The sequence below is a fragment of the Suricata suricatta genome, chromosome 2 (assembly GCF_006229205.1).
Source record: "Suricata suricatta isolate VVHF042 chromosome 2, meerkat_22Aug2017_6uvM2_HiC, whole genome shotgun sequence".
NCBI lineage: Eukaryota > Metazoa > Chordata > Mammalia > Carnivora > Herpestidae > Suricata > Suricata suricatta.
Window position 1 is genome coordinate 119,384,130 of NC_043701.1, and position 19,672 is coordinate 119,403,801.

Here is a 19,672-nt window from a genome sequence, read left to right on the forward strand (position 1 = left end):
TTTGATTTTGAAGTGAACCTCCTTTGGGATATCAGTGTGCCCATTTGCTTACCTGCCCTCTTTGCTGGTTTTAATCCTTATTCAATCTATGAATGGATCCTGAGTGGCTGCTATGCCAGGCACAGCTCACTGTTCTTGGTCAAAGAGCAGTGAACAAGTGACCTCACAGCATGGCTTTAACGCTCCTCTAAATCCTAGATTTCCTCCTGACTGGAGGACTCTGGCTTTCCTTTCCTTAGAATATTTACCTCAGAAAACTTACAAATGTAAAATCTGTTTCCACCCCTTTTTAAAAGCCTCTTGCCAGTTTTACAACACAAGTCTCTGTTTTGTCAGGACCTGGGAGCCATCACTTTGAAATGTGATTATCAAAAAATATAGCTTCCTGTCTCCCAGTTTCCCTGGGAAGGCAGGAGCCCCACCTCAGAGAGCCCCCATCAGAAAGCTGGTGGCCCCATGACAACGTCCCCTCTAAGCCCTCCAAGCCCTCTCCACTGACCATGCTGTCCCTGAACAGATCTTCTCCCTAAAAAATCTACTTTTTGTTTCAACAGAGTTTCATTTACTCCCCCTCTCAAGAGCAGTGGTCCTCAGTAAACTTTTCCTTGACTGATTAATTTTAGTACAGTTTTCTTTCAACAGAAAATAGAAAAAGTCTCTGTCCTTACACAGTTTGTATTTTAGTGGTCAAGAGACCTGTGAAAAAATAAATCAATAGAGACAGTAATTTCTTATTTTCATAATATTATCAAGAAAGTAATGGTGATAATAGAATCTTGTTCCAAACCTAAAATGAACAGATTGCACATTCAATGTGGTACATGGAGAAGAGTCTCATTTATAAAGGATGAGTTCGATGCTGCAGTAGAGGAACCATAGCAAGTAAGAGCTGCAGCCCATCCTGTGTCCCACAGAGCCAGGGCAGGGAGGACATCTGTCCTGGAGAGAGGGTGGGAGAGCTGATAACATGGGGGATGGACTGTGTCCCCAAAGGACAGAGCCAGGAGCAAACACCTAGATTTTCCTCTCCAGCTCATCTCCCACATCTTGATGGGGGGTCCCCACTGACCAAATGAATGGAAACCAGAAGTCAAAGAAGTTGTCTTGAAACACTTCATGCAGTTGGACCAACGATACTCATTTTGTATAATTTATCTAACTCAGTTTATTTTATTATAATATTTTATTCCCTTTCATGTGTGTACTTATTAATTTACTTACATTGCACTGAGGCTGTGTCACTTGATTATGAAAAGTTAGGGGAGACAACGTCTTCACACAGGAAAAGGAATGTTGGTTATTGTAAAATCACAAACCAAAGGGCTGTGCACCATCTGGGACAGTCATCACGTAGACTCCAGATTGTGCTTGGGCACATGCAGTGCCTGGGAGAGGAGCTCCATGATGCGGAGTGAGAAATTCCTGAGAGAGGGATCTTTCACTAGGCTTCCTTCCCATGCATTTGAAGGGGCACTGAAATGATGCATACAGAAAAGTAATGCTGCAGACAGACAAGAGTGCAGTAAAAGATACTGTTTGGAGTGCAAGGCTAAAGACTTTTTTTTAATGGTTATTTATTTTTGAGAGAAAGACAGAGTACTAGTGTGGGAGGAGCAGAGAGAGAGGGAGACACAGAATCTGAAGCAGGCTCCAGGCTCTGAACTGTCAGCACAGAGCCCATCAGGGGTGGAACTCACAAACTGCATGATCATGACCTGAGCCCAAGTGAGACGCTTAACCAACTGAGCCACCAAGATGCTCCAAGGCAAAAGACTTTTAATGAGATTCCAGAGATAATGGGGAGCTAGTAAAATCTTTTGAATCAACAAACAAGTTAAGCATGTGTGCAGGAACATGCACTTACTGATCAAGTGTCAGCATCCAGAGTAAACTTGAGAACGGGGCTGGGTCAGGAGACTGAGAGTAGTCCACATGAGAGTTCACAGCCCGTGTCATCATAAGCTGTCCCTGAGTATCTGAGTCAGTCATACAGTGTCTGTAATCACGTCCCAGGTCCCAGCCCACCTGAGATTTCCTTATCACTTTAAATATCTGTCTGCCTCATCAACATGGATCTGGGCGGGAACCTCACCTCAGGGCACTAACCTGAGTACCAAACTGGTTATTTCATTTCCTTACATCTTTTTTTTTAGGTTTATGTATTTATTTTGAGAGGGGATGAGGGGCACAGACACAGGGAGAGAGAATCCCAAGTAAGCTCCACAGTTCAGTGGAGAGCCAGATTCGAAGCTCCATCCCACAAACCATGAGGTCATGACCTAGGCCGAAATCAAGAGTTGGACGCTCAACAGCTGAGCCTCCCAGGCATCCCCGTCTCACTACAAAAGTGAAAGGACACAGGTCTGAACCAAACTGACTCCATGACAGGCTTCAAGTTTCCCCTCTGACCTTGGAAGCCTAAGTGTTAGTTTCTCAGAATCATTAGACAGATTGCTCAACCAGGGACCACTCTAGTAACACCCAATCAGAAGTGGCCAGCTAAAATGCTTACCACTCCTAAGGGCAGGCCTAGAGATAGAAGCTATAGATAATCACTTATTGCTTAAGGCTGGTTACACCCTACGTAGGGATCCTTAGCCCACCCTGCAATTGGTTATTTTCAAAGAAACACTAAACGTGATTGGGTCCCGCCAAAAGTAACGAACTCTCTAAACAATGTGTATGGTTAACGTTGCTGCCAATGCTGTTATGCGATAATGATTGGGTCACTGTACCTGTGTCACAATTTCCTGTCACTCCCCCTTCCCAGACCCCATAACACCCTGCTCAGCCCTTGTTCAGGGCTCTCAGCACGGATCCACTGCGCTGGTGAGGTCTGTGAGTCCGAGTTTAGGCCCGGGGAGCTTAAGCCCGTAATAAAGCCCATTGCTTCTGCATGCGTGACTTGGTCTCCCTGGTGCTCTCTGGTTTTGGGGGACGATATTGTGATCCGGCATAACAGTAGGCATTTCCAACTACATATGTGCAAACTGTGACTAGTCCTGGCCTCACACCCACCTCCACAACCCTTATCTTCAGCACCCCTCCCAAACTACCCTCTGAATATAATACTGTTTGCTTCAGACATGCCTCATTCTTCCATCCAACCAATATTCTTTAGACGTGGCTCAAATATCTCTCTCCATCAATTCACCAAAGCCTCTACAGCACCATTAAGTATCTTATCCTTTCCATTTTTTATCTCAAATTTCCTATCTGCCTAATTATTATTATCCTTTTCCAAAGCACATCTTAATCAAATTGTTTAAAACCAGAGGTGAAGAGAAAATCTTAAAAGCAGCCGGCTGGGGGGGGGGGAATTTTACAGAAAATGACAAGGAATAACAATGGCCTTCTCATCAGAACCACACCAGCTGAGAGAGCAAATAACACATTTCACCTCTTCCCTCCCATTGTCCCAATAAGATTCCACACATGTGTCCAGTGAGTATGAGAGTCCCCTCAAACCAACATGCCTACAGCACGCAGTGAGCCAGGTTCTCAAGTCTCTGTGAGAGGCCACCAGCAACAAGTGGAAATGACTCAGTGGTCAGCCTGCCCTCTGGTAACCGAGCCCTAGAAGAACCCCAGAGGCATAATCTCCAGGGCTCAGCCCAAAACTAAGGAACTGCATATACATTATGGAATCAAGTGTTTGAAAAACACTGGTCTGGGCACCTGGGGGGGCTCAGTCCATTGTGAGTCTGACTCTTGATTACGGCTTAGATTATGATCTCACCCTTTGTGAGTTTGAGCCCCCTGCATCAAGCTCTGCACTAACAGTGTGAAGCCTGCTTGGGAATCTCTCCTTGTGTCTCTGCCTCTCCCTCACACATGCTCCTGATCTCTGTCTCTCAAAATAAATAAATGCAGTTAAAAGATAAGTAAATAAAATACTGTTCAAAGCAAAAAATATGTTGAAGTAAAATCAAAATTTGAATGTGAAGAAAACATTAGAGCTGAAAGAAATGTGAACTCTGTGAATAAGCTTTTAATATTAAACTATTTCATTTTTAAAAATTTGCTTAATGTTTAATTTTTTTTGAGAGACAGAGACAGTGTGAGCCAGAGAGGGCAGAGAAAGAGAGAGAGAGACACAGAATCTGAAGTAGGCTCCAGGCTCCAAGCTGACAGCACAAAGCCCATGAACCCATAAACCATGGGATCATGACCTGAGCCTAAGTCAGACGCCTAACCAACTTCCACATGTGCCTAACCAACTTCCACATACACCTAACCTATTTCATTTTTATACAGGTTCTTGTTTTTCTCACTTTATCCGAAACAGATAAAAATGGAGAAAACATATTTATAATAATCCATTTTGCTATTCTCCTGGGCACACTGAAAATCTTAGATTTAAAGAAGATTTCATGTAATAAATATGGAAGACGCAAGCAGTGGCACAGGCCAGAGAAACAGCTCATCTCCATGGCAGTGTTCAGGGAGAAACTTGCCTCACGTGGACTTCTCATCTCTGGCACGCGTCCGCCCCATGGCCCCACTAGCTCAGGCCTAGGTCCTTGGCCACCCCTACTTGCTCAACAGAGCCCAGGGCTCTACCCACATCAGGAGTAATCGGGAGAGACACACCAGCTATCTGAGGACACGAGGGCTGGAGAGCGAGAGGAGTCCGGTGTCTCAGGCTGCCAGGGGAACCCCTGCCCCGAGCCTTGCTTTCGGGGACCCTTCATCCAGCTGCAGGAAAGCAGCAAGACAGCGGTGTGCAAAGCCTCCTGGCTACAACCACACCTCCACATGTGAACTCTTGCTAACAGACCAGCACTCCTAGTTGGCTTTACATTGGGGCAGGAATGAAGGAAAATGAGGAAATCTGCCACCATGAACCCCTCTACTCAGCGGCTTGTCTGCCTGTGTCTTAAGTTCAGGGTCACTTGCCAAATTGCACAGGTCTCTGGGAATGAGCATCTGAGCAAAGAGCTAATTTGTTACCAAATTAAAGATCAAAACATTCAGCAATGACTGAAGTTGTCAAACACCTCTCAAAAAATGACTGCCACCATTGTGTTCAGATGAAATAAAGGCAACATAAACTGCTAATGTTGGCATACGAGTGCACTAAGTCACTTCATTAGACTCAAGCAACCTATATTATGTATTTGTTTATTTCATGCAAAATCAAGATCCAAAGCAAAGTATTTCATTTTTCCTACAAAGGACCTCACATCTCACCATGCACTTTAATGTTCTGTCATTTGAGAAACACTAGAACAACTTCCCTACTCTGCACAGGGACGGACTTTGGTTTATCTTTCCACATCCTTCATATTTCCACATCAGTTGTGTGATTTCCTGAATCCACACCATGTGAATAAAAGCACAGTCTAGCCACATTTGGGGACACTAGCAGGTGACACACACTTTCCAGTAATGCTATAAGTCCCCTAAGTTCTCACATGGCTATTGTGGGCTGTTGGCTGTGCTGGATGTGGGGGCTACGAATGGAAGCCAGGAGCACTTGTTTTATGCAACCTCAGCCCTTACAGAAGACCAATGGCTACGGAGACCATTACAGTAATTACGTATGTGACATGTGTTTATGTGGTTATGCAGGAGAGGAACTGAGTATGCAAATTCCAGACCTTTCCCAGTCTTCACAGAGGCTAAGTGACTCACACACCTACTGTATCCTATTGTGTTTTCCTTGGTGGGTCATTATCAAGGATTACACTTATTAACAGCAAATGAGAAAAACCAAACTGCATCTCTTTTTGAGAACTTCTAGTTTACATAGTGTCACAAACTTCTCTCCATCCATTAGCTTTATTGTTACCATAAACACGAAGTCCCTGCCAATGCTATTGAAACCCAAACTCATAACCGCAAGCCATTAGGTGAGTGACCTTCTAGTCCTATCCTCACCCCATCCACAGCCATATTATCTAAGAAGAAAAGGTAACATGTGCCCTCCTGAGGAGACTCTCCTGGATGTGGTATCTTATCTGGTATCTCTAAGCAGGGTAAGAAATCAAGAAAGAGGAATGTGTACTTAACAACAAATGGAATGAATAGTGGACTTCAGGCATGTACTTCTAAGAGTGTAACTCCCACCCTCCTCCCCACATATATCAAAGTAAATTTAATGTGAAGGATATTGTTTAAGGACTTCTTTTTTAATAGTCGGAAATGGGAACTCAGAGGAAGACGTGAAAGCATCCATACATCACTGAACCGAGCCCTTGTAAGCAGAGCACACCGTGGAGGCCACACTGCTTCCTGTACATTCTCTTGGAGGGTGGGACAGCTAAGCCTCAGACGTGAGTACACATAAGTATGTGTGTGTAAATTGGCGCATGAAGGGTAGATAACCCGAAAAGGAAAGGGGGTGACCATCAGGGGCAGCACAGAAGTTCAATGGCCTGAGGAAGCTGAACAGGCCCTCCTTGCAGACCCAAGGGTCATCCCATCTGCTGATGTAGGAAACCAGGAAGCACTCACAACACAGAAAGCAAATGATGCAGACGTTTTGCTTCCAACAACTGCAAGCAGAGCAGTAGGGAACAGGAAGGAAAACGATGAGGAACCCAAGAATTTAGAATGGTCACCCTCTGACAGACTTGCATGGACTTTCACGGAGGAGCACCAATCAGAGACATGACAGGCTCAGACAGAACTTCAGGACAGGACACAGAGCAGAGTGTACAAAGGAGGGGACCAGGGGCACGGCCTATAGGGGAGGGGGACCAAGGACAGAGTATTCAGGGGAGGGGGATAAGGGGCAGAATGTGCTTGGGAGGGGGACCAGGAGCAGGGTCTGCAGGGGAGGGGGACCAGAGGCAGAGTCTACAGGGTAGGGGGACCAGGAGCAGGGTCTGCAGCAGGGCGGGGGGTGAGGGGCGGGAAGAGCACTGCAACAAAGGGACAGGGACCCGCCAATAGGCACTGAAGCATTAGGTCTTGCCTAAGGCAGCCATTTTGTCCTGCCTGATAGTCCCATCTAGGGTCTGCTGCCTGGAAGGAGAGGGCCCCTACTGGCATCATGGGGTTTATGAGGTGGGCCTGGTTCGTATGGTCCTGGGCTGCTGCCAGGACTTAGTCTTGCTCTTCAGGGAAGAGAGTAGATGCCTAGAAGACAAAAATGTCATGCCAGGTGAGGTCTGACACCTGGGTGAGGTAGCAGAGATCTTTAATATAGGCTGGAGGATTAGTGGAAAAAGACCTTAAGCACTTTTCTATTTGGGATAAGTCCTAGAGGGAGAAAGAGATATGGACCTGGACCACACCTTCAGCCCTAGCGACCTCCCTAAGAAGGCAGAGGAGGTTAAAGTCTGGGGCCATTTGGGAGCGGGTCCTGGTGTCCATGGGTGGTGAATCAGGGGTGGTAGTGGGGCTGGTAGAAGAGTGAGGGGGTATGGAGGTGGGTGGTGTAGGTAGTGGTGGGACAGGTTGTAGAGAGGGGGCCGAAGGAGGTGGGGAATCAGGATTAGGGTATGGAGGTGGTGTAGGGCAGAGAGAGGGAAGTGACAAGAGTTCCGGAGGGTCAGAGAGAGGTGACAGAGTGGTTTATGCCTCTCTGGTAGGAGATGGAGGGGTGCTGGCCAAGAGAACTTGGGTCATGGAGCATGAGGAGCAGAGGGAAGGGCAAGAGCATAGATCCCAGAAGGCCTGAATATATAGGGCATCAAGCTATTTAGCCATCCTCAGATAAAAATTGTCCATATCTGTTAAAATTTGGAAGTCGAAGGACCCCTCAGGTGGTCACTGAGACTGGTTGTCTAGTTTGTACTGAAGCCAGGCCTCAGTGGAGAGAACGATGGGCACATTTACCCCTAAGATCCTGCGAAAATCCCAACCAGTTGAAATTAACAAGAAGGCAACCCAAGGGGGTCTTTGGGTTGAATTTAGAATGAATTGTTCCCATGATCTTTTCACCCAGCAAATGGAGACAGAAGACAGGAGTCCCTGAGTCTGAAATTCTGTTTGTGGATGGTGGAGAGACAAAGAGTGGAGGACTAAGAACACCTCCCCAGTCAATCATATCTGGAGTCAAAAATGAAGGGGGATATCCCTGATGCCTCTGCATTTGTGGACAGGGATCCCAGGAGAGGGTGGGAGACCAGGGAAGAAATCAACGAGGAGAGACTAACAAACAAATAAGGAAGGAGGAGGGGTCAATCAGCTTGCCTGCCAGGCCTCTGCTCTTGGGGGAATTAGGTGCCTCTTGGCTTTGGCAGGTTGGTATAAACCCCGATGCCAATCAGGCGGTGAGCCTGATTCTGCCTTGAGTCTTATGAGGTCACCATGGAACCAGAACCACAGGTTGGGGCCCAGTCAGACTGCAGGAGAAAATCCGGTGGAGTCACACATACACACACATCCCATTCCTACAAGCTCTCACTCTGTCAAAATAGTTGGAGAGGTGAGCTCCTAGCTGAGGGAGAGCAGTGGCCCCTGACCCTGACCTAGGTCGGGAACTCAAAACTCCTCCTGGGTTTTGGCACCAAATGTAATGTAGCCAACTCGATGCAGAAACCAAGGCCTGAAATGGAAGTAAAAAAAAAAAGAGCCTTTACTAGGAGCGCTCCTAGGCGAGGTTCACTGGTCCAAATGGAGAGGTGCCAGAGTAGGGTAGTGAGTTTTTTTGGTATAGGCTGGGGGAGGGGGTATGAAGTATTGATATGTTTATGTAAGGTGATTTGTAGCTGTTTCTTGTTCTAGGCAGGTGCGGAGGGAGGACGTTTCTGTCGGTCTGTTGTTCAGGGCAAAAAAGTTCCATGAATGGTTCCCTTGAAGGTCTGCGGGTCGGGAGTGTTGAAATAGTGAGTGGCTTCTTGTTGTCTGGGCACTTGAAGGTCACACCCACTTCCGCAGCCAAACAGTATGGTGCTGATGTGCTATAAGTCGAAGAAAGTTGTGATGTGCCCTACAGAGAAAATATGTGTATTGGGTCGAACTCATTAGACATGAGATATAGTGACGTTGCCCGTGAATTCAATATTAATGAATCAACAACGTATAGTAAGTATGATGCCTTTAAACTGGAACACACATAAAATAATTTACCTGTTGACTAGATGACAAAAATGTTTTGTCCAGGGACTCTCGAGAATCTAGCCCTATATTTATTTGCTGTGAGATGAACTGTTCCTAATTTGCCGAATCAGTGTTTGCAGCAACTATAGAGGCCATAACTGCCACAAGTAATGAAAATTCATGGTATCTGCATCTTTCCATCTATCCATCTACAGTTTCATCTTTTTTCACAATACGGATTGTATTTTAGAAGGGTGTTGATATAAATTTCTGGTAAAGTGTTTCAGTATCATGTAGTCTCCATTTTTCACCTGCAGTTTCCCTAAACTATTATAATTATATGGTATCTTTATTATAAACTATTGCAATAATAATTTACATGAAAAAATTTCCTATAATTGTAGAACCCTTGTATTCTTGTGATAAAGCAGAGCTGGAAATACACAATATACCTTTTAAAAATATTTATTAAAATATAAATAACAAGTAAAACTATATACATATTTCTATTATTGTACAGCAGTTTATTAATTACACACAAATAAGCTCATATAATGAGCACTGAAATTAAAAAAAAAAGGACTATTGCTAGGTAAACAAAAGCCCCTATCCTGCCTGTTCCCATTCAAAATTAATATATGCATTTATGGGAGTCCCAAATAGAGAAAAACACAAAAATGGTTCAACATAAGACAATAAGACAATTTAATATGTCACATTAAAAGAATGAAAGAAAAAATACATTATCATCTCAACTGATGCAGAAAAAACATTTGACAAAATTCAACATCCCTTCATGATTAAAACTTCACTCAGAAAATAGGTAGAAGGAAACTTCCTTATTATGAAAAAGTACTGTTTAAACACTACACCAAACACCACACTCAGTGGTGAGAGAATAAAAGCTTCCTTGATAAGAACAAGAACAAGACAAGGATGCCCACTTTCACCAATAGTGGTCAGCACTGTATAGGGAGTTCCAGGTAGAACAGTAAGATAGGAAAAAAGATGAAAAGAGAGGAGTTAAAATGGAGGGGAAGTAGGGAGACCTGAAGCCTGACTCATCCATAGAACACAGCTAGATAAATATCAGATCATTCTTAACACACAGTAAATTGATTTGAGAATAGAGAGAACAAACTGCAAAACTAGAGGTGGGAAAACAGCCACATCTCTGGAGGTAGGAGGCGTAGAGAGTTGATTTGGGGGAAAAAAGAACTGTGGGTGCGGCAGGAGGGAGGGAGCTCTGATCATGGAGAGAGAAGCAAGACAGAGAGAGAGAGTGAAGGAGCACACAGGGGTTGCATAAGAAAACTCTTCCCCAAAACTACTCAGATGGAAAACAAAAGGGGCTGAACCACAAGGTTTTAGAAGCAGTGAAGCTCAAAGTCTGAAGTTCTGGAAGTCTTTGTCATCGACAGGGTCCTACCTGACTGACACAGCAGTGCTCCAGTGACAATCTGGGAGCAGGCAGCATGGTCTGAGGATCTCCTGAGTCACACTGGGAGAAACAATTTCTTTTCTTGGAGTTCATTTGGAAGAGGTGGCACAGCCTTGGCAAAGCCAACAAACTGTATCCAGCAATGCTGTCATTCAGAATAGAAGGAGAGACACAGAGTTTCACAAACAAAAAAACCAAAAAAAACAAAAAACAAACAAACAAAAAAAGGAGTTCATGACCACTAAGTTAGCCCAGCAAAAAATATTGAAAGGGACTCTTTGAGTGGGAAAGAAAGACCAATAGGAACAAAGAATGGAAGGAAGAGGGAACATCCCAGAAACAAGGACTTTATAGATAATAAAATGGCACTAAATTTACATCTGTCAATAATCACTCAGAATGTAAATGGACTAAGTGATCCAATCAAAAGACATAGTGTATCAGAATGGATAAAAAAACAAAACAAAACATGACCCATCTATAGGCTCCCTTTAAAGACTCATTTTAGACCTAAACACATCTGTAGACTGAAATTGAGGAGACGGAAACTACCTATCATTCTAACAGAGGTCAAAAGAAAGACAGAGTAGCCCTGTTTTATCAGACAAACTATATTTTAAATCAAAGACTGTGGCAAGATATGGAGAAGGGCATTGCATCCTAATTAAGGATGCATCAAGAAGATCTAACAACCACAAATATTTATGCCCCCAACTTCATAGCATCTCAAATATATAAATCAATTAATAACAAACATAAAAGACTCATTAATAATAATACATTAATAGTAGAAGACTTTCATACCAACCACTGCAATGGACAATTCAACAGAAAATCAAAAAGGAACAATGGCTTTGAATGACACACTGGACCAGATCGACTTAACAGATATATTTCATTTCATCATAAAGCATTCTAAAATATTTCATCCTAGAGCAGCAGAATATATATTCTTTGTGAGTGCACAAGAAATATTCTCCAAAATAGATCACCTACTGGTTCACAAATCAGCCTTGAACAAGTACAAAAAGACTAAGATCATATCATGATCTTATTTTCAGACCACAACAATGTAAAACCTATGACGAGCACAAGATAAAATTTGGAAAGACCACAAATGCATGGAAGTTAAAGAACATCCTACTAAAGAATGAATGGGTTAACCAGGAAATTAAAGAAGAAATTAAAAATTACATGGAAGCAAATGAAAGTGAAAACACAACAGTCGGAACCCTCTGGGATGCAACAAAGATGGTCATAAGAGGAAAGTATATAGCAATACAGACCAACCTCAAGAAGCAAGAAATATCCCAAATACACAACCTAACCTTACACCTAAAGGAGTTAGAAAAGAAAGAGCAAATAAAGGCCTTATTGAGCAAAAGGGGGTAAATAAAAATGATTAGAGCAGAAATAAACAATATAGAAATGAAAAAAATAGCAAAACAGATCAAGAAACTAAGAAACTGGTTCTTTGAAAGATTAACAAAATTCATAAACTTTTGATAGCTAGACTTATCAAAAAGAAAAGAGAAAGGATGCTAATATATAAAATCATGAATGAAAGAGGAGGGATCACAATAACACCACAGAAGTACAAACAACTGTAAGATTATTATGAAAAATTATATCCCTACAAACCACAATCTGGAAGAAATGGACAAATTCCTAGAAACATAGAAACTACCAAAATTGAAACAGGAAGAAATAGATAATTTGGACAGATGCATAACTAGCAAAGAAATTAAAACAGTAATCAAAATTCCAGATGGGAATTCCTTCCCAGGGAAATTCTAACAGAAAAGTTTCAATAGCTCTTCCTCTCAAAGTGTTTCAAAAAACCAGAAATAGGAGGAAACCTTCCAAATTCATTCTCTGAAGCCAACATCACCTCGATTCCAAAACAAGACAAAGAGCTCACTAAAAAGGAGAACTACAGATGAATTTCCCTGATGAACATGGATGCCAAAATTCTCAACAAGATACTAGCAAATCAAATCCAACAGTACAGTAAAAGAATTATTCACCATGATCAAATGTGATTTATTCCTGGGCTGCAGGTCTGGCTCAATATTCCCAAACCAATCAACATGATACACCACATTAATAAAAGAAAGGATAAGAACCACATGATCCTCTTAATAGATGCACAAAAAGCATTTGACAAAATACAGCACCCATTCTTTATCAAAACCCTCAACAAAGTAGGGATAAATGGAACATAGGTCAACATCATAAAGGCCATATACAAAAGACCCACAGCTCATATGATACTCAATGGGGAAAAACTGAGAGCTTTCCCTTTACAGTCAGGAACAAGACAGGGATTTCCGCTCTTACCATTACTGTTTAACACAATGCTTGAAGTCTTAGCCTCAGCAAACAGACAACAACAACAACAACAACAACAACAACAACAAAGAAAGGAATCCAAATCAGCAAGGAAGAAGTCAGTTTCACTATTTATAGACTGCATTATACTTTATGTGGAAAACCCAGAAAACTGCACAAAAAAGTTGCTAGAACTCATACATGAATTCAGCAAAGTCACAGAATATAATATCAACATATAGAAATATGTTGCCTTTCCATACACCAATAATGAAGCTGCAGAAAAAGAAAATCAAGAAATTGATTGCAAATGTACCCAAAAAAATCAAATACCTAGAAATAAAACTAAGTAAAAAGGTTAAAGATCTGTGCTCTGAAAACTATAGAACATTTATGGAAGAAATTGAAGAGGACACAAAGAAATGGAAAAACATTCCATGCTCATTGATAGGAAGAAAAAACAATGCAATCTATCCATTCAATACAATCCCTATCAAAACAACACCAGCATTCTTCACAGAGCCAGAACAAACAATCCTAAAATTTGTATGGATCCACAAAAGGTCCTGAATATCCAAAGCAACCTTGAAAAAGAAAACCAAAGCTGGAGATATCATGATTTCAGATGTCAAGGTATATTACAAAACTGTAGTCATTAAGACAGTATGGTGATGGCACAAAAACAGACACATAGATCAACAGAACTGAATGGAGAACCCAGAAATGGATCCACAACTATATGGTCAATTGAAAGACCTAACTATGAGACAGGAAACCATAAAAATCCCAGGGGAAAGCAACCAATAATTCCCTTGACCTTGGCTGGAGCAACTTCTTTTTAGACAGGTCTCCCAAAACAAGAGAAACAAAAGCAAGAATGAACTACTGACACATCATCAGGATAAAAAGCTTCTGCACAGTGGAGGAAACAATCAACAAAACTAAAAGGCTGCCTTTTAGAATGGGAGAAAAGAGTCGCAAATGACAGATCTGATAAAGGGTTTGTATAATACTAAAATCTATAAAGAACTTATCAAAGTCAACACACAAAAAAACAAATAATCCAGTGAATAAATGGGCAGAAAACATGAATAGACACTTTTCCAAAGAGGATCCAGATGGCTAACAGACACATGAAAAGATGCTCAATATCACTCATCATCCGGAAAACACAATCAAAACCATAATGAGATACCAATTCAAAATCTGTTAGAATGGCTAAAATTAACAACCCAGGAAACAAACGATGTTGGTGAGGATATGAAGAAAAGGGAGCTCTCTTGCACTGCTGGTGGGAAGGCAAACTGGTGTAGTCACTCTGGAAAACAGTATGGAGGTTCCTCAAGAAGATAAAAGTAGAATTACCAGCAATTGCCCTACTAGCTATTTACCCAAAAGATACAAACATACAGATTCAAAGGGGCACATGCACCAATATTTATAGCAGCGCTCTCATAAATAACCAAACTAAGGAAAGAACTCAAATGTCCATTGACTCACAAATGAATAAAAAAAATGTGGTGTGTGGTTGTGTGTGTGTGTGTTCCTCTTTCTCTTCATCCTTGCTAACATCTGTTGTTTCCTGTGTTAATTTTCACAAAATTACACACACACACACACACACACTGAAATATTAAATCAGCCATTAAAAACAACAAAATTTTGCAATTTGCAATGATGGGAATGAATACAGGATGTCTTTCCAACTTTTTATGCTCTTGATTTTTGTCATAGAAAGACAAAAATATTATGATCTCACTCATATTTGGAAAATAAAAAACAAAACAGATGAACATAAAGGAAGAAAAAAAGAGAAAGGAAGCAAACCATATGAAACTCTTAAAGATACTGAACAAACTGTAGGTTGATGGAGGGAAGTGGGCAGGGGATGAGCTAGATGGGTGATGGGCATTAAGGAGGGCACTTGTTGGGATGAGCACTGGGAGTTACATGTGAGTGATGAATTACTAACTTCTACTCCTAAAACTAATATTACACTAGAATGTAAATATTAAGCTAGAATTTAAATAAAAAATTGAAAAGAAAAGAATAAAAAAAGGAAAAGATGAAAAGTATCCAGTTTGGAAAGGAAGAAGTAATAATACCTCTATTCAAAAATCACATGATCCTACACATAAAACTTCCATATAATCCACAAAACAGCTACTAGATAACATACACATTCAGAAAATTGTTGGGTGGTTGTAGGGGAGACTGACACACAAAAATGAGTTGTTTTTATAAACTGCAGTAATCAAGAGAGTGTCATATTGGAATAAATATAAACATTTACACCAATGTAACTGAAACCACAAAGCTATCAGAAGAAAACATAGGGGCAAATCTTCATGATCTTGGAGTTAGCAACAAGTTCTTAGACATAACACCAAAACCATGAGCAACAAAGGATAAATAGGTAAATTCAACTTCTTCATCAAAATTTAAAACTTGCATATATCAAAAGACATTAACAGTTAAGTGATAAGACAGTACACAAAAAGGACAAAATGTTATTAGCATGGGATGTCTGAAGGTGTAAACAGAACATATAAAGAACGCCAACAACTCAACAGTAAAACGAAACCAGATATATTGTCATTGTATACAGCTACAATCAAGGTATAGAACTTTTCATCCACCAGAAAGCCTGTGTTGCTTTTTGGAAAGACTGCACTCCCACCCACAGACATCTTTTCTTACCCTTGGTTAATATTGCCTGTGCTTGAATTCATGTAGAACTGACTCAAAAAGAATGCATTATTTTGCATCTAACTTTATCTTTTTTCTAAAATGTTTTACTGTTTTTATTTATTTTAGAGAGAGAGAGAGAGAGAGAGAGAGAGAGAGAGACAGCATGAGCAGGGGAGGGTCAGAGAGAGAGGGAGACACAGAATCAGAAGACAGGCTCCAGGCTCTGAGCTGTCAGTACAGAGCCTGATGCGGGGCTTGAACCCATGTACCGTGGAAGCATGACCTGAGCTGAAGTCAGGCGCTTAATGGACTGAGCCACCCAGGCACCCCTAACTTTGTTTTTCAGCATATTTCTGGGATTACTGGTCTGGCACATGCCAGCAAATGTTCATTCATTCTCATGCTGAACGCTGTATTGCACACATGTAGCTATGTTTTTTAAATCATTCTCCTGATGAAATTTTAGGGTATTTGTAGTTTGTGCCATTATAAGTAAGGGCACTATGAACATTTTTATGTGGATTTTGTGACATATCTTTTTGATTTTCCTTGGGTAAAAATTTAACTGCAGAGTTGCTAAGGTTGAGGTAAGTGTATATTTATTATAATAAAGTGCCAGAAAGTTCTCCAAAGCTGTTTCATCATCTTCCACTACCAACAGCCATGAATGAAAATTCCAATTGCTCCTCATTGTTGCCAAATTTGTTTATTTTCAGTACTTTGGGTATTGAATGGTACTGGTACTCAAATATAGCTTAAGTTGCATTCCTATCATGACTAATAACATTGAGTACCTTTTCAATGGTTATTGACTTGTACGTACGTTGTTATCTGTTGTGAAGTACTTGCTAAAGTTTTTACTTTAGTAAAACCTGTGTATTCTCACAGTTTGTAGCATGCTTTTGCATTTTTCCATTATGGAAAAATATACAAAGATAAATCTATCATTTTATCATTTAACATTATTTTACATTGTGTGTTCAATAAGATTTATAATTATTTCTATGCATTTATCTCTCAAATAAGTCAAAAAAACTAGTGGAGTTACAAAAAAAATAAAGCAGTACTAGCTTTTAGATCACCCCAAGTAGTTCCTTTTACAAACATCTTCATTTTTGCATAAGCTTTAAAACATGTCAGCCTACTGCCTTTAGCCTCCATTTCTGATGGGAAATCATCTCTTAATCTTATCGAGGACCCATTTTATGTGATTAGCTGCTCCTCCTCTACTGAATTCAAGTATCTTTTATGTCACTGGACAGTTTAAACTTTAATTATACTATATCTTGTTATGGGTATCTTTGAATTTATGCTACTTAGAATTCACTGGGCATCTTAAATCTCTAGATACATGTCTTTTAGAATCAGGAACTTTTTGGCCTTGCTCAAATATTCTGTCTTCTCCTTTCTCTCTCTTCTCCCTTCGGTATGTCCATAATTTCACATGTTAGTCTTCTTAATGGAATTCCACAGGTTCATTATGCTCTATTCATTTTTCTTCATTCTTTCTTTCTGCCTCTATGACCACATCATTCAACTGCCCTATATTCAAGTTCACTGATTCTGTTTTCTGCCTGCTCAAATGTTTTGAAACTCTGCCTTCCCCAAAGAGAATTTTTCCTTCAGTTACTATACTTTTCAGCTCTAGAATTTCTTTTTGGTTCTCTTAAAAATTTAATCTCTTTCCTGATAGTCTCATTTTAATCATACACAATTTTTCTGATTTCTTATAGTTGTTTACTCTTGTTTACCATCAGCTCTTGGAGAATATTTAAGACATTTCTTTTAAATTCATCAAAAAACAGACAAAACAATTATAAAATGAGCAAATGATTTGAATAAAAAAAAGACATACAGATTGTCATTCAGCATACAAAGTAACTCTCACCATCATTAGTCATGAAAGAAATCCAAATTGACATACCACGGATAAATAGACAGAAAAAAGGAAGGGTTAAATAACAAGTATTAATGAGAATTTACAGAAACTGGAATGTTTATACATTGCTGGTAGGAATATAAAATGGTGCAGCTGCCATGGGATAAAGTTTGGCATTACCTTAGAGTTGAAAATATTCAAATAAAGATTTAGATGGTAATGTCCATTGCAGCAATATTCAGAACAGCCCAAGAGAGAAGTGACTCGAGTTTCTAATAATAGCTGAATAAATAAAATGTAGTGTATACATACAGCAGAGTACTATTTTGATATAAAAGTAAATCAAGTTTTGATATATGCTCTCTGTCAAGATGAACCTTGCTCACTTGCTAAGTGAAAGAAGTTTGCCACAAGCAATCCTATTTTTTTATTCCATTTTTTTTGAAATGTCTGTAATAGGAAAATCTATAGAGATATAAAGTAGATTGTTAATACCTGGGGTTGGGGGGCGTGGAAAATAGTGAGTTATTATTTAACAGTTGCAGAGTTTCTCTTTGGGGTGATGAAAATATTTTGGAAATACACAGTGGTTATGGTTGCACAATATTTTGAAAGTAATTAAGACAACTAATATACTTCCAAAACAACTAAAATAACTAACCGTTATATAGATTTTTAAACATAAAGCTTCATTTTTTTTCTCCATTTTTGAAATATGTTTCCTATAGGTGCAACATTCTAGGTTGAGGATTATCTTCTGGCAGATTTGTGAAGATGCTTTTTCATTTTCTTCTTAATTTTATTCTTTCATTTAAGAAGTAAGCTATCTAATTGTTGCTCTTTGAAAGTACTATGTTTACCTAGATTTTCATCCACTGGCTAGTCTTGAGATTTTCTCTTTAACATTTCATATTCCTAATTGTATTATAAAGATTCAAACCTTTATTTATTTGTATTTATTCTTCTTGGTATTTATATATGTCGTTTCTCTGCAACTTTCACCACTTCTTAAAAATCTGTAACACTATCTTTTCAAATATTGCTTCTCTTCTCTTCTTCTGAGATTTCAAATGGTGTGTGCGGGGTATGCAGAATATATTTTCTTAAAAGTTGCCATTTGTCTGTTTCTATCATAGAAGGTTCAACTTTGTGCTCATGGGAAGATCCTATTAGGCATAGGCTCATTGATTTAATAAAAAATGATTGCAGAGGGTGACCTCCATCAAAAAAGAAGTTAAAATCCCCACTAACCATAAACCTGCACCTACATTCTGATATCTGGGGGGAGCGGTGCTTTCCTTGTTTCATATGAGCTAGCAAAGAGGTGAGTTACTCTGCTAGAACAGTGACTCCCATTGACCACCAGGAAGAGTTGGACTTGCTATTCCATAAGAGGGTTAGGGAGAAACATTCCTGTAAGTTGCTGATCTAATTGGTGTCTCTTAGTGTTTCATGCAGGGGGCTGAAAACCTTTAGCCCAGGTCCTTCAGGGATAAAGATCTGGGTCATCTCTCTGCCAGTGCATGCTACCCAGATCTGAAGAGATGCTAACTCAATGCAAGGATACTTTAGAACAGAGAGCAGAGAGGAGAGAGAGAGAGAGAGAGAGAGAGAGAGAGAGAGAGAGAGAGAGAGAGAGAAAGAGATGAGTGATAGCAGTCACAGTTTTGGGATGAGCTGTGGCAGCAAGAGCTCTTGTTCACCTTGCACTCAATTTCTTGTTGTGGGTTTCACCCTTGGTTGTAACAGCTGTCAAGTGGATTCTGGAACGGAATGGAGCAAACTTAACTTCAGAAGTGGAGTTGATCAATGGAAGGGGTCAACTACCATGAAATTTGTTAGTATTTGAATCACAACCCTTCACATTTCTTTTCCTTGTTGTGCAGACCTCGCCCCAGCTTCTGCTACCTCCTTTACTAATGGCCCATATCTTCAGAATTAATCAGAAAGTAACATTGGACAAGTAGAACCACTTTGAAAAATATCTAGAGAGGCCCTGAGAGCTAGGATTTCTGCTCACTGCCAGCCTGACTGATGGAAGGCTGAAAATCCAGCTTCTGCTCTTCAAGCCAGAATAAACTCAAATCAAAATGATACTTCAGAGCTTCAAAATTGAGCCAAGACTGGAATGCCATGAGAAATAACACCTCTTCTCTTCTTCCTCTTCATTATCCTGCTTTTCACAGTCCCTTACCAGCCTCTCCTGGGGATGCTTTTTGAACAAATCATTTCAGACATGAGTCCATCTCTGTGTCTGCTTAGAGTGACCTAATCCAAGACAACCAATTATGCTATTTTGTGTTAAAGTATGTGATGAAGTTTAAAGAATGGAAAGA